General features: G+C 40.2%; 1 long non-coding RNA gene across 1 annotated transcript in view; it reads right to left on the bottom strand.

Moving 5' to 3' along the window:
- LOC145453747 (uncharacterized) overlaps positions 1–16,550 on the bottom strand; it is a 39,118-nt gene extending 22,568 nt beyond the window's left edge. The window contains exon 1 of the long non-coding RNA XR_013919894.1: positions 12,226–16,550. This is a non-coding gene — a long non-coding RNA (uncharacterized LOC145453747). The remainder of the gene's footprint in view (positions 1–12,225) is intronic.
- Between the last annotated feature and the right edge of the window lie 614 nt (positions 16,551–17,164).

Here is a 17,164-nt window from a genome sequence, read left to right on the forward strand (position 1 = left end):
GCTAAATCTGCCAATATCTCCTAAACTACAATAGCCAGGAATATGCCGATAGGCTCATTCGACGTAACTTTTGAATTGCTACAGTCTGGTAGCGGAGTTGTAACTGTAGGCCCTCGGGAACATAGAGAAATCTTGGTGTAATTGAACTTTTCATAAATTTTCATACCCCCCAAAATGGCTAAATCTGCCAATATCTCCTAAACTACAATAGCCAGGAATACGCCGACAGGCTCATTCGACGTAACTTTTGAATTGCTTTAGTCTGGTAGCGGAGTTGTAACTGTAGGCCCTCGGGAACATAGAGAAATCTTGGTGTAATTGAACTTTTCATAAATTTTCATACCCCCCAAAATGGCTAAATCTGCCAATATCTCCTAAACTACAATAGCCAGGAATACGCCGATAGGTTCATTCGACGTAACTTTTGAATTGCTACAGTCTGGTAGCGGAGTTGTAACTGCAGGCCCTCGTGAACATAGAGAAATCTTGGTGTAATTGAACTTTTCATAAATTTTCATACCCCCCAAAATGGCTAAATCTGCCAATATCTCCTAAACTACAATAACCAGGAATATGCCGATAGGCTCATTCGACGTAACTTTTGAATTGCTACATTCTGGTAGCGGAGTTGTAACTGTAAGCCCTCGGGAACATAGAGAAATCTTGGTGTAATTGAACTTTTCATAAATTTTCATACCCCCCAAAATGGCTAAATCTGCCAATATCTCCTAAACTACAATAGCCAGGAATATGCCGATAGGCTCATTCGACGTAACTTTTGAATTGCTACAGTCTGGTAGCGGAGTTGTAACTGTAGGCCCTCGGGAACATAGAGAAATGTTGGTGTAATTGAACTTTTCATAAATTTTCATACCCCCCAAAATGGCTAAATCTGTCAATATCTCCTAAACTACAATAGCCAGGAATATGCCGATAGGCTCATTCGACGTAACTTTTGAATTGCTACAGTCTGGTAGCGGAGTTGTAGCTGTAGGCCCTCGGGAACATAGAAAAATCTTGGTACAATTGAACTTTTCATCAATTTTCATACCCCCAAAAATGGCTAAATCTGATAATATCTCCTAAACTACAATAGCGAGGAATACGCCGATAGGCTCATTCGGTGTAACTCTCGGACTGCTACAATCTGGTAGCGGAGTTGTAGCTGTAGGCCCTCGGGAACATAGAAAAATCTTGGTACAATTAAACTTTTCATAAATTTTCATACCCTCCAAAATGGCTAAATCTGCCAATATCTCCTAAACTACAATAGCGAGGAATACGCCGATAGGCTCATTCGGTGTATCTTTCGGACTGCTACAATCTGGTAGCGGAATTGTAGCTGTAGGCCCTCGGAAACATAGAAAAATCTTGGTATAAAAGAACTTTTCATAAATTTTCATACCCCTCAAAATGGCTAAATCTGACAACATCTCCTAAACTACAATAGCGAGGAATACGCCGATAGGCTCATTCGATGTAACTTTCGGAGTGCTACAATCTGGTAGCGAAGTTGTAACTGTAGGCCCTCGGGAACATAGAGAAATCTTGGTGTAATTGAACTTTTCATAAATTTTCATACCCCCCAAAATGGCTGAATCTGCCAATATCTCCTAAACTACAATAGCCAGGAATACGCCGATAGGCTCATTCAACGTAACATTTGAATTGCTACAATCTGGTAGCGGAGTTGTAACTGTAGGCCCTCGGGAACATAGAGAAATCTTGGTGTAATTGAAGTTTTCATAAATTTTCATACCCCTCAAAATGGCTAAATCTGCCATTATCTCCTAAGCTACAATAGCCAGGAATACGCCGATAGGCTCATTCGACGTAACTATTGAATTGCTACAGTCTGGTAGCGAAGCTGTAACTGTAGGCTCTCGGGAACATAGAGAAATCTTGGTGTAATTGAACTTTTCATAAATTTTCATACCCCCCAAAATGGCTAAATCTGCCAATATCTCCTAAACTACAATAGCCAGGAATACGCCGATAGGTTCATTCGACGTAACTTTGGAATTGCTACAGTCTGGTAGCGGAGTTGTAACTGTAGGCCCTCGTGAACATAGAGAAATCTTGGTGTAATTGAACTTTTCATAAATTTTCATACCCCCCAAAATGGCTAAATCTGCCAATATCTCCTAAACTACAATAACCAGGAATATGCCGATAGGCTCATTCGACGTAACTTTTGAATTGCTACAGTCTGGTAGCGGAGTTGTAACTGTAGGCCCTCGGGAACATAGAGAAATCTTGGTGTAATTGAACTTTTCATAAATTTTCATACCCCCCAAAATGGCTAAATCTGCCAATATCTCCTAAACTACAATAGCCAGGAATATGCCGATAGGCTCATTCGACGTAACTTTTGAATTGCTACAGTCTGGTAGCGGAGTTGTAACTGTAGGCCCTCGGGAACATAGAGAAATGTTGGTGTAATTGAACTTTTCATAAATTTTCATACCCCCCAAAATGGCTAAATCTGTCAATATCTCCTAAACTACAATAGCCAGGAATATGCCGATAGGCTCATTCGACGTAACTTTTGAATTGCTACAGTCTGGTAGCGGAGTTGTAGCTGTAGGCCCTCGGGAACATAGATAAATCTTGGTACAATTGAACTTTTCATCAATTTTCATACCCCCAAAAATGGCTAAATCTGATAATATCTCCTAAACTACAATAGCGAGGAATACGCCGATAGGCTCATTCGGTGTAACTCTCGGACTGCTACAATCTGGTAGCGGAGTTGTAGCTGTAGGCCCTCGGAAACATAGAAAAATCTTGGTACAATTAAACTTTTCATAAATTTTCATACCCTCCAAAATGGCTAAATCTGCCAATATCTCCTAAACTACAATAGCGAGGAATACGCCGACAGGCTCATTCGGTGTATCTTTCGGACTGCTACAATCTGGTAGCGGAATTGTAGCTGTAGGCCCTCGGAAACATAGAAAAATCTTGGTATAAAAGAACTTTTCATAAATTTTCATACCCCTCAAAATGGCTAAATCTGACAACATCTCCTAAACTACAATAGCGAGGAATACGCCGATAGGCTCATTCGATGTAACTTTCGGAGTGCTACAATCTGTTAGCGAAGTTGTAACTGTAGGCCCTCGGGAACATAGAGAAATCTTGGTGTAATTGAACTTTTCATAAATTTTCATACCCCCCAAAATGGCTGAATCTGCCAATATCTCCTAAACTACAATAGCCAGGAATACGCCGATAGGCTCATTCAACGTAACATTTGAATTGCTACAATCTGGTAGCGGAGTTGTAACTGTAGGCCCTCGGGAACATAGAGAAATCTTGGTGTAATTGAACTTTTCATAAATTTTCATACCCCCCAAAATGGCTAAATCTGCCAATATCTCCTAAACTACAATAGCCAGGAATACGCCGATAGGCTCATTCGACGTAACTTTTGAATTGCTACAATCTGGTAGCGGAGTTGTAACTGTAGGCCCTCGGAAACATAGAGAAATCTCGATGTAATTGCACTTTTCATAAATTTTCATACCCCCCAAAATGGCTAAATCTGCCAATATCTCCTAAACTACAATAGCCAGGAATACGCCGATAGGCTCATTCGACGTAACTTTTGAATTGCTACAATCTGGTAGCGGAGTTGTAACTTTAGGCCCTCGGGAACATAGAAAAATATTGGTGTAATTGAACTTTTCATAAATTTTCATACCCCCCAAAATGGCTAAATCTGCCAATATCTCCTAAACTACAATAGCCAGGAATACGCCGATAGGCTCATTCGACGTAACTTTTGAATTGCTACAATCTGGTAGCAGAGTTGTAACTGTAGGCCCTCGGGAACATAGAGAAATCTTGGTGTAATTGAACTTTTCATAAATTTTCATACCCCCCAAAATGGTTAAATCTAACAATATCTCCTAAACTACAATAGCCAGGAATACGCCGATAGGCTCATTCGACGTAACTTTTGAATTGATACAATCTGGTAGCGGAGTTGTAACTGTAGGCCCTCGGGAACATATAGAAATCTCGGTGTAATTGAATTTTCATAAATTTTCATACCCCCCCAAAATGGCTAAATCTGCCAATATCTCCTAAACTACAATAGCCAGGAATACGCCGATAGGCTCATTCGACGTAACTTTTGAATTGCTACAATCTGGTAGCGGAGTTGTAACTGTACGCCCTCGGGAACATTAAGAAATCTTGGTGTAATTGAACTTTTCATAAATTTTCATACCCCCCAAAATGGCTAAATCTGCCAATATCTCCTAAACTACAATAGCCAGGAATACGCCGATAGGCTCATTCGACGTAACTATTGAATTGCTACAGTCTGGTAGCGGAATTGTAACTGTAGGCCCTCGGGAACATAGGGAAATCTTGGTGTAATTGAACTTTTCATAAATTTTCATACCCCCCAAAATGGCTAAATCTGCCAATATCTCCTAAACTACAATAGCCAGGAATACGCCGATAGGCTCATTCGACGTAACTATTGAATTGCTACAGTCTGGTAGCGGAGTTGTAACTGTAGGCCCTCGGGAACATAGAGAAATCTTGGTGTAATTGAACTTTTCATAAATTTTCATACCCCACAAAATGGCTAAATCTGCCAATATCTCCTAAACTACAATAGCCAGGAATACGCCGATGGGCTCATTCGACGTAACTTTTGAATTGCTACAATCTGGTAGCGAAGTTGTAACTGTAGGCCCTCGGGAACATAGAGAAATCTTGGTGTAATTGAACTTTTCATAAATTTTCATACCCCCCAAAATGGCTGAATCTGCCAATATCTCCTAAACTACAATAGCCAGGAATACGCCGATAGGCTCATTCAACGTAACATTTGAATTGCTACAATCTGGTAGCGGAGTTGTAACTGTAGGCCCTCGGAAACATAGAGAAATCTTGGTGTAATTGAACTTTTCATAAATTTTCATACCCCTCAAAATGGCTAAATCTGCCAATATCTCCTAAACTACAATAGCCAGGAATACGCCGATAGGCTCATTCGACGTAACTTTTGAATTGCTACAATCTGGTAGCGGAGTTGTAACTTTAGGCCCTCGGAAACATAGAGAAATCTCGATGTAATTGCACTTTTCATAAATTTTCATACCCCCCAAAATGGCTAAATCTGCCAATATCTCCTAAACTACAATAGCCAGAAATACGCCGATAGGCTCATTCGACGTAACTTTTGAATTGCTACAATCTGGTAGCGGAGTTGTAACTGTAGGCCCTCGGGAACATAGAAAAATCTTGGTGTAATTGAACTTTTCATAAATTTTCATACCCCCCAAAATGGCTAAATCTGCCAATATCTCCTAAACTACAATAGCCAGGAATACGCCGATAGGCTCATTCGACGTAACTTTTGAATTGCTACAATCTGGTAGCGGAGTTGTAACTGTAGGCCCTCAAGAACATAGAGAAATCTTGGTGTAATTGAACTTTTCATAAATTTTCATACCCCCCTAAATGGCTAAATCTGCCAATATCTCCTAAACTACAATAGCCAGGAATACGCCGATAGGCTCATTCGACGTAACTTTTGAATTGCTACAATCTGGTAGCGAAGTTGTAACTGTAGGCCCTCGGGAACATAGAGAAATCTTGGTGTAATTGAACTTTTCATAAATTTTCATACCCCCCAAAATGGCTGAATCTGCCAATATCTCCTAAACTACAATAGCCAGGAATACGCCGATAGGCTCATTCAACGTAACATTTGAATTGCTACAATCTGGTAGCGGAGTTGTAACTGTAGGCCCTCGGAAACATAGAGAAATCTTGGTGTAATTGAACTTTTCATAAATTTTCATACCCCTCAAAATGGCTAAATCTGCCAATATCTCCTAAACTACAATAGCCAGGAATACGCCGATAGGCTCATTCGACGTAACTTTTGAATTGCTACAATCTGGTAGCGGAGTTGTAACTTTAGGCCCTCGGAAACATAGAGAAATCTCGATGTAATTGCACTTTTCATAAATTTTCATACCCCCCAAAATGGCTAAATCTGCCAATATCTCCTAAACTACAATAGCCAGGAATACGCCGATAGGCTCATTCGACGTAACTTTTGAATTGCTACAATCTGGTAGCGGAGTTGTAACTGTAGGCCCTCGGGAACATAGAAAAATCTTGGTGTAATTGAACTTTTCATAAATTTTCATACCCCCAAAATGGCTAAATCTGCCAATATCTCCTAAACTACAATAGCCAGGAATACGCCGATAGGCTCATTCGACGTAACTTTTGAATTGCTACAATCTGGAAGCGAAGTTGTAACTGTAGGCCCTCGGAAACATAGAGAAATCTTGGTGTAATTGAACTTTTCATAAATTTTCATACCCCTCAAAATGGCTAAATCTGCCAATATCTCCTAAACTACAATAGCCAGGAATACGCCGATAGGCTCATTCGACGTAATTTTTGAATTGCTACAATCTGGTAGCGGAGTTGTAACTTTAGGCCCTCGGAAACATAGAGAAATCTCGATGTAATTGCACTTTTCATAAATTTTCATACCCCCCAAAATGGCTAAATCTGCCAATATCTCCTAAACTACAATAGCCAGGAATACGCCGATAGGCTCATTCGACGTAACTTTTGAATTGCTACAATCTGGTAGCGGAGTTGTAACTGTAGGCCCTCGGGAACATAGAAAAATCTTGGTGTAATTGAACTTTTCATAAATTTTCATACCCCCCAAAATGGCTAAATCTGCCAATATCTCCTAAACTACAATAGCCAGGAATACGCCGATAGGCTCATTCGACGTAACTTTTGAATTGCTACAATCTGGTAGCGGAGTTGTAACTGTAGGCCCTCGGGAACATAGGGAAATCTTGGTGTAATTGAACTTTTCATAAATTTTCATACCCCCCTAAATGGCTAAATCTGCCAATATCTCCTAAACTACAATAGCCAGGAATACGCCGATAGGCTCATTCGACGTAACTTTTGAATTGCTACAATCTGGTAGCGAAGTTGTAACTGTAGGCCCTCGGGAACATAGAGAAATCTTGGTGTAATTGAACTTTTCATAAATTTTCATACCCCCCAAAATGGCTGAATCTGCCAATATCTCCTAAACTACAATAGCCAGGAATACGCCGATAGGCTCATTCAACGTAACATTTGAATTGCTACAATCTGGTAGCGGAGTTGTAACTGTAGGCCCTCGGAAACATAGAGAAATCTTGGTGTAATTGAACTTTTCATAAATTTTCATACCCCTCAAAATGGCTAAATCTGCCAATATCTCCTAAACTACAATAGCCAGGAATACGCCGATAGGCTCATTCGACGTAACTTTTGAATTGCTACAATCTGGTAGCGGAGTTGTAACTTTAGGCCCTCGGGAACATAGAAAAATCTTGGTGTAATTGAACTTTTCATAAATTTTCATACCCCCAAAATGGCTAAATCTGCCAATATCTCCTAAACTACAATAGCCAGGAATACGCCGATAGGCTCATTCGACGTAACTTTTGAATTGCTACAATCTGGTAGCGGAGTTGTAACTGTAGGCCCTCGGGAACATAGAAAAATCTTGATGTAATTGAACTTTTCATAAATTTTCATACCCCCCCCCCCCAAAATGGCTAAATCTGCCAATATCTCCTAAACTACAATAGCCAGGAATACGCCGATAGGCTCATTCGACGTAACTTTTGAATTGCTACAATCTGGTAGCGGAGTTGTAACTGTAGGCCCTCGGGAACATTAAGAAATCTTGGTGTAATTGAAGTTTTCATAAATTTTCATACCCCCCAAAATGGCTAAATCTGCCAATATCTCCTAAGCTACAATAGCCAGGAATACGCCGATAGGCTCATTCGACGTAACTATTGAATTGCTACAGTCTGGTAGCGAAGTTGTAACTGTAGGCCCTCGGGAACATAGAGAAATCTTGGTGTAATTGAACTTTTCATAAATTTTCATACCCCACAAAATGGCTAAATCTGCCAATATCTCCTAAACTACAATAGCCAGGAATACGCCGATGGGCTCATTCGACGTAACTTTTGAATTGCTACAATCTGGTAGCGAAGTTGTAACTGTAGGCCCTCGGGAACATAGAGAAATCTTGGTGTAATTGAACTTTTCATAAATTTTCATACCCCCCAAAATGGCTGAATCTGCCAATATCTCCTAAACTACAATAGCCAGGAATACGCCGATAGGCTCATTCAACGTAACATTTGAATTGCTACAATCTGGTAGCGGAGTTGTAACTGTAGGCCCTCGGAAACATAGAGAAATCTTGGTGTAATTGAACTTTTCATAAATTTTCATACCCCTCAAAATGGCTAAATCTGCCAATATCTCCTAAACTACAATAGCCAGGAATACGCCGATAGGCTCATTCGACGTAACTTTTGAATTGCTACAATCTGGTAGCGGAGTTGTAACTTTAGGCCCTCGGAAACATAGAGAAATCTCGATGTAATTGCACTTTTCATAAATTTTCATACCCCCCAAAATGGCTAAATCTGCCAATATCTCCTAAACTACAATAGCCAGGAATACGCCGATAGGCTCATTCGACGTAACTTTTGAATTGCTACAATCTGGTAGCGGAGTTGTAACTGTAGGCCCTCGGGAACATAGAAAAATCTTGGTGTAATTGAACTTTTCATAAATTTTCATACCCCCCAAAATGGCTAAATCTGCCAATATCTCCTAAACTACAATAGCCAGGAATACGCCGATAGGCTCATTCGACGTAACTTTTGAATTGCTACAATCTGGTAGCGGAGTTGTAACTGTAGGCCCTCGGGAACATAGAGAAATCTTGGTGTAATTGAACTTTTCATAAATTTTCATACCCCCCTAAATGGCTAAATCTGCCAATATCTCCTAAACTACAATAGCCAGGAATACGCCGATAGGCTCATTCGACGTAACTTTTGAATTGCTACAATCTGGTAGCGAAGTTGTAACTGTAGGCCCTCGGGAACATAGAGAAATCTTGGTGTAATTGAACTTTTCATAAATTTTCATACCCCCCAAAATGGCTGAATCTGCCAATATCTCCTAAACTACAATAGCCAGGAATACGCCGATAGGCTCATTCAACGTAACATTTGAATTGCTACAATCTGGTAGCGGAGTTGTAACTGTAGGCCCTCGGAAACATAGAGAAATCTTGGTGTAATTGAACTTTTCATAAATTTTCATACCCCTCAAAATGGCTAAATCTGCCAATATCTCCTAAACTACAATAGCCAGGAATACGCCGATAGGCTCATTCGACGTAACTTTTGAATTGCTACAATCTGGTAGCGGAGTTGTAACTTTAGGCCCTCGGAAACATAGAGAAATCTCGATGTAATTGCACTTTTCATAAATTTTCATACCCCCCAAAATGGCTAAATCTGCCAATATCTCCTAAACTACAATAGCCAGGAATACGCCGATAGGCTCATTCGACGTAACTTTTGAATTGCTACAATCTGGTAGCGGAGTTGTAACTGTAGGCCCTCGGGAACATAGAAAAATCTTGGTGTAATTGAACTTTTCATAAATTTTCATACCCCCAAAATGGCTAAATCTGCCAATATCTCCTAAACTACAATAGCCAGGAATACGCCGATAGGCTCATTCGACGTAACTTTTGAATTGCTACAATCTGGAAGCGAAGTTGTAACTGTAGGCCCTCGGAAACATAGAGAAATCTTGGTGTAATTGAACTTTTCATAAATTTTCATACCCCTCAAAATGGCTAAATCTGCCAATATCTCCTAAACTACAATAGCCAGGAATACGCCGATAGGCTCATTCGACGTAACTTTTGAATTGCTACAATCTGGTAGCGGAGTTGTAACTTTAGGCCCTCGGAAACATAGAGAAATCTCGATGTAATTGCACTTTTCATAAATTTTCATACCCCCCAAAATGGCTAAATCTGCCAATATCTCCTAAACTACAATAGCCAGGAATACGCCGATAGGCTCATTCGACGTAACTTTTGAATTGCTACAATCTGGTAGCGGAGTTGTAACTGTAGGCCCTCGGGAACATAGAAAAATCTTGGTGTAATTGAACTTTTCATAAATTTTCATACCCCCCATAATGGCTAAATCTGCCAATATCTCCTAAACTACAATAGCCAGGAATACGCCGATAGGCTCATTCGACGTAACTTTTGAATTGCTACAATCTGGTAGCGGAGTTGTAACTGTAGGCCCTCGGGAACATAGGGAAATCTTGGTGTAATTGAACTTTTCATAAATTTTCATACCCCCCTAAATGGCTAAATCTGCCAATATCTCCTAAACTACAATAGCCAGGAATACGCCGATAGGCTCATTCGACGTAACTTTTGAATTGCTACAATCTGGTAGCGAAGTTGTAACTGTAGGCCCTCGGGAACATAGAGAAATCTTGGTGTAATTGAACTTTTCATAAATTTTCATACCCCCCAAAATGGCTGAATCTGCCAATATCTCCTAAACTACAATAGCCAGGAATACGCCGATAGGCTCATTCAACGTAACATTTGAATTGCTACAATCTGGTAGCGGAGTTGTAACTGTAGGCCCTCGGAAACATAGAGAAATCTTGGTGTAATTGAACTTTTCATAAATTTTCATACCCCTCAAAATGGCTAAATCTGCCAATATCTCCTAAACTACAATAGCCAGGAATACGCCGATAGGCTCATTCGACGTAACTTTTGAATTGCTACAATCTGGTAGCGGAGTTGTAACTTTAGGCCCTCGGAAACATAGAGAAATCGCGATGTAATTGCACTTTTCATAAATTTTCATACCCCCCAAAATGGCTAAATCTGCCAATATCTCCTAAACTACAATAGCCAGGAAAACGCCGATAGGCTCAATCGACGTAACTTTTGAATTGCTACAATCTGGTAGCGGTGTTGTAACTGTAGGCCCTCGGGAACATAGAAAAATCTTGGTGTAATTGAACTTTTCATAAATTTTCATACCCCCAAAATGGCTAAATCTGCCATTATCTCCTAAACTACAATAGCCAGGAATACGCCGATAGGCTCATTCGACGTAACTTTTGAATTGCTACAATCTGGTAGCGGAGTTGTAACTGTAGGCCCTCGGGAACATAGAAAAATCTTGATGTAATTGAACTTTTCATAAATTTTCATACCCCCCCCCAAAATGGCTAAATCTGCCAATATCTCCTAAACTACAATAGCCAGGAATACGCCGATAGGCTCATTCGACGTAACTTTTGAATTGCTACAATCTGGTAGCGGAGTTGTAACTGTAGGCCCTCGGGAACATTAAGAAATCTTGGTGTAATTGAACTTTTCATAAATTTTCATACCCCCCAAAATGGCTAAATCTGCCAATATCTCCTAAGCTACAATAGCCAGGAATACGCCGATAGGCTCATTCGACGTAACTATTGAATTGCTACAGTCTGGTAGCGAAGTTGTAACTGTAGGCCCTCGGGAACATAGGGAAATCTTGGTGTAATTGAACTTTTCATAAATTTTCATACCCCCCAAAATGGCTAAATCTGCCAATATCTCCTAAACTACAATAGCCAGGATAACGCCGATAGGCTCATTCGACGTAACTATTGAATTGCTACAGTCTGGTAGCGGAGTTGTAACTGTAGGCCCTCGGGAACATAGAGAAATCTTGGTGTAATTGAACTTTTCATAAATTTTCATACCCCCCAAAATGGCTAAATCTGCCAATATCTCCTAAACTACAATAGCCAGGAATACGCCGATAGGCTCATTCGACGTAACTTTTGAATTGCTTTAGTCTGGTAGCGGAGTTGTAACTGTAGGCCCTCGGGAACATAGAGAAATCTTGGTGTAATTGAACTTTTCATAAATTTTCATACCCCCCAAAATGGCTAAATCTGCCAATATCTCCTAAACTACAATAACCAGGAATATGCCGATAGGCTCATTCGACGTAACTTTTGAATTGCTACAGTCTGGTAGCGGAGTTGTAACTGTAGGCCCTCGGGAACATAGAGAAATCTTGGTGTAATTGAACTTTTCATAAATTTTCATACCCCCCAAAATGGCTAAATCTGCCAATATCTCCTAAACTACAATAGCCAGGAATACGCCGATAGGCTCATTCGACGTAACTTTTGAATTGCTACAATCTGGTAGCGGAGTTGTAACTGTAGGCCCTCGGAAACATAGAGAAATCTCGATGTAATTGCACTTTTCATAAATTTTCATACCCCCCAAAATGGCTAAACCTGCCAATATCTCCTAAACTACAATAGCCAGGAATACGCCGATAGGCTCATTCGACGTAACTTTTGAATTGCTACAATCTGGTAGCGGAGTTGTAACTGTAGGCCCTCGGGAACATAGAGAAATCTTGGTGTAATTGAACTTTTCATAAATTTTCATACCCCCCAAAATGGCTAAATCTGCCAATATCTCTTAAACTACAATAGCCAGGAATACGCCGATAGGCTCATTCGACGTAACTTTTGAATTGCTACAATCTGGTAGCGAAGTTGTAACTGTAGGCCCTCGGGAACATAGAGAAATCTTGGTGTAATTGATCTTTTCATAAATTTTCATACCCCCCAAAATGGCTGAATCTGCCAATATCTCCTAAACTACAATAGCCAGGAATACGCCGATAGGCTCATTCAACGTAACATTTGAATTGCTACAATCTGGTAGCGGAGTTGTAACTGTAGGCCCTCGGAAACATAGAGAAATCTTGGTGTAATTGAACTTTTCATAAATTTTCATACCCCTCAAAATGGCTAAATCTGCCAATATCTCCTAAACTACAATAGCCAGGAATACGCCGATAGGCTCATTCGACGTAACTTTTGAATTGCTACAATCTGGTAGCGGAGTTGTAACTGTAGGCCCTCGAAAACATAGAGAAATCTCGATGTAATTGCAATTTTCATAAATTTTCATACCCCCCAAAATGGCTAAATCTGCCAATATCTCCTAAACTACAATAGCCAGGAATACGCCGATAGGCTCATTCGACGTAACTTTTGAATTGCTACAATCTGGTAGCGGAGTTGTAACTGTAGGCCCTCGGGAACATAGAAAAATCTTGGTGTAATTGAACTTTTCATAAATTTTCATACCCCCGAAAATGGCTAAATCTGCCAATATCTCCTAAACTACAATAGCCAGGAATACGCCGATAGGCTCATTCGACGTAACTTTTGAATTGCTACAATCTGGTAGCGGAGTTGTAACTGTAGGCCCTCGGGAACATAGAGAAATCTTGGTGTAATTGAACTTTTCATAAATTTTCATACCCCCCAAAATGGCTAAATCTACCAATATCACCTAAACTACAATAGCCAGGAATACGCCGATAGGCTCATTCGACGTAACTTTTGAATTGCTACAATCTGGTAGCGGAGTTGTAACTGTAGGCCCTCGGGAACATAGAGAAATCTTGGTGTAATTGAACTTTTCATAAATTTTCATACCCCCCCAAAATGGCTAAATCTGCCAATATCTCCTAAACTACAATAGCCAGGAATACGCCGATAGGCTCATTCAACGTAACATTTGAATTGCTACAATCTGGTAGCGGAGTTGTAACTGTAGGCCCTCGGAAACATAGAGAAATCTTGGTGTAATTGAACTTTTCGTAAATTTTCATACCCCTCAAAATGGCTAAATCTGCCAATATCTCCTAAACTACAATAGCCAGGAATACGCCGATAGGCTCATTCGACGTAACTTTTGAATTGCTACAATCTGGTAGCGGAGTTGTAACTGTAGGCCCTCGAAAACATAGAGAAATCTCGATGTAATTGCAATTTTCATAAATTTTCATACCCCCCAAAATGGCTAAATCTGCCAATATCTCCTAAACTACAATAGCCAGGAATACGCCGATAGGCTCATTCGACGTAACTTTTGAATTGCTACAATCTGGTAGCGGAGTTGTAACTGTAGGCCCTCGGGAACATAGAAAAATCTTGGTGTAATTGAACTTTTCATAAATTTTCATACCCCCCAAAATGGCTGAATCTGCCAATATCTTCTAAACTACAATAGCCAGGAATACGCCGATAGGCTCATTCGACGTAATTTTTGAATTGCTACAATCTGGTAGCGGAGTTGTAACTGTAGGCCCTCGGGAACATAGAGAAATCTTGGTGTAATTGAACTTTTCATAAATTTTCATACCCCCCCCAAAATGGCTAAATCTGCCAATATCTCCTAAACTACAATAGCCAGGAATACGCCGATAGGCTCATTCGACGTAACTTTTGAATTGCTACAATCTGGTAGCGGAGTTGTAACTGTAGGCCCTCGGGAACATTAAGAAATCTTGGTGTAATTGAACTTTTCATAAATTTTCATACCCCCCAAAATGGCTAAATCTGCCAATATCTCCTAAGCTACAATAGCCAGGAATACGCCGATAGGCTCATTCGACGTAACTATTGAATTGCTACAGTCTGGTAGCGAAGTTGTAACTGTAGGCCCTCGGGAACATAGGGAAATCTTGGTGTAATTGAACTTTTCATAAATTTTCATACCCCCCAAAATGGCTAAATCTGCCAATATCTCCTAAACTACAATAGCCAGGATAACGCCGATAGGCTCATTCGACGTAACTATTGAATTGCTACAGTCTGGTAGCGGAGTTGTAACTGTAGGCCCTCGGGAACATAGAGAAATCTTGGTGTAATTGAACTTTTCATAAATTTTCATACCCCCCAAAATGGCTAAATCTGCCAATATCTCCTAAACTACAATAGCCAGGAATACGCCGATAGGCTCATTCGACGTAACTTTTGAATTGCTTTAGTCTGGTAGCGGAGTTGTAACTGTAGGCCCTCGGGAACATAGAGAAATCTTGGTGTAATTGAACTTTTCATAAATTTTCATACCCCCCAAAATGGCTAAATCTGCCAATATCTCCTAAACTACAATAACCAGGAATATGCCGATAGGCTCATTCGACGTAACTTTTGAATTGCTACAGTCTGGTAGCGGAGTTGTAACTGTAGGCCCTCGGGAACATAGAGAAATCTTGGTGTAATTGAACTTTTCATAAATTTTCATACCCCCCAAAATGGCTAAATCTGCCAATATCTCCTAAACTACAATAGCCAGGAATACGCCGATAGGCTCATTCGACGTAACTTTTGAATTGCTACAATCTGGTAGCGGAGTTGTAACTGTAGGCCCTCGGAAACATAGAGAAATCTCGATGTAATTGCACTTTTCATAAATTTTCATACCCCCCAAAATGGCTAAACCTGCCAATATCTCCTAAACTACAATAGCCAGGAATACGCCGATAGGCTCATTCGACGTAACTTTTGAATTGCTACAATCTGGTAGCGGAGTTGTAACTGTAGGCCCTCGGGAACATAGAGAAATCTTGGTGTAATTGAACTTTTCATAAATTTTCATACCCCCCAAAATGGCTAAATCTGCCAATATCTCTTAAACTACAATAGCCAGGAATACGCCGATAGGCTCATTCGACGTAACTTTTGAATTGCTACAATCTGGTAGCGAAGTTGTAACTGTAGGCCCTCGGGAACATAGAGAAATCTTGGTGTAATTGATCTTTTCATAAATTTTCATACCCCCCAAAATGGCTGAATCTGCCAATATCTCCTAAACTACAATAGCCAGGAATACGCCGATAGGCTCATTCAACGTAACATTTGAATTGCTACAATCTGGTAGCGGAGTTGTAACTGTAGGCCCTCGGAAACATAGAGAAATCTTGGTGTAATTGAACTTTTCATAAATTTTCATACCCCTCAAAATGGCTAAATCTGCCAATATCTCCTAAACTACAATAGCCAGGAATACGCCGATAGGCTCATTCGACGTAACTTTTGAATTGCTACAATCTGGTAGCGGAGTTGTAACTGTAGGCCCTCGAAAACATAGAGAAATCTCGATGTAATTGCAATTTTCATAAATTTTCATACCCCCCAAAATGGCTAAATCTGCCAATATCTCCTAAACTACAATAGCCAGGAATACGCCGATAGGCTCATTCGACGTAACTTTTGAATTGCTACAATCTGGTAGCGGAGTTGTAACTGTAGGCCCTCGGGAACATAGAAAAATCTTGGTGTAATTGAACTTTTCATAAATTTTCATACCCCCGAAAATGGCTAAATCTGCCAATATCTCCTAAACTACAATAGCCAGGAATACGCCGATAGGCTCATTCGACGTAACTTTTGAATTGCTACAATCTGGTAGCGGAGTTGTAACTGTAGGCCCTCGGGAACATAGAGAAATCTTGGTGTAATTGAACTTTTCATAAATTTTCATACCCCCCAAAATGGCTAAATCTACCAATATCTCCTAAACTACAATAGCCAGGAATACGCCGATAGGCTCATTCGACGTAACTTTTGAATTGCTACAATCTGGTAGCGGAGTTGTAACTGTAGGCCCTCGGGAACATAGAGAAATCTTGGTGTAATTGAACTTTTCATAAATTTTCATACCCCCCCAAAATGGCTAAATCTGCCAATATCTCCTAAACTACAATAGCCAGGAATACGCCGATAGGCTCATTCAACGTAACATTTGAATTGCTACAATCTGGTAGCGGAGTTGTAACTGTAGGCCCTCGGAAACATAGAGAAATCTTGGTGTAATTGAACTTTTCATAAATTTTCATACCCCTCAAAATGGCTAAATCTGCCAATATCTCCTAAACTACAATAGCCAGGAATACGCCGATAGGCTCATTCGACGTAACTTTTGAATTGCTACAATCTGGTAGCGGAGTTGTAACTGTAGGCCCTCGAAAACATAGAGAAATCTCGATGTAATTGCAATTTTCATAAATTTTCATACCCCCCAAAATGGCTAAATCTGCCAATATCTCCTAAACTACAATAGCCAGGAATACGCCGATAGGCTCATTCGACGTAACTTTTGAATTGCTACAATCTGGTAGCGGAGTTGTAACTGTAGGCCCTCGGGAACATAGAAAAATCTTGGTGTAATTGAACTTTTCATAAATTTTCATACCCCCCAAAATGGCTGAATCTGCCAATATCTTCTAAACTACAATAGCCAGGAATACGCCGATAGGCTCATTCGACGTAATTTTTGAATTGCTACAATCTGGTAGCGGAGTTGTAACTGTAGGCCCTCGGGAACATAGAGAAATCTTGGTGTAATTGAACTTTTCATAAATTTTCA

The sequence above is a fragment of the Botryllus schlosseri genome, chromosome 13 (genome assembly GCF_051294905.1).
Source record: "Botryllus schlosseri isolate E-star chromosome 13, Bs_hap1, whole genome shotgun sequence".
NCBI classification, from domain to species: domain Eukaryota; kingdom Metazoa; phylum Chordata; class Ascidiacea; order Stolidobranchia; family Styelidae; genus Botryllus; species Botryllus schlosseri.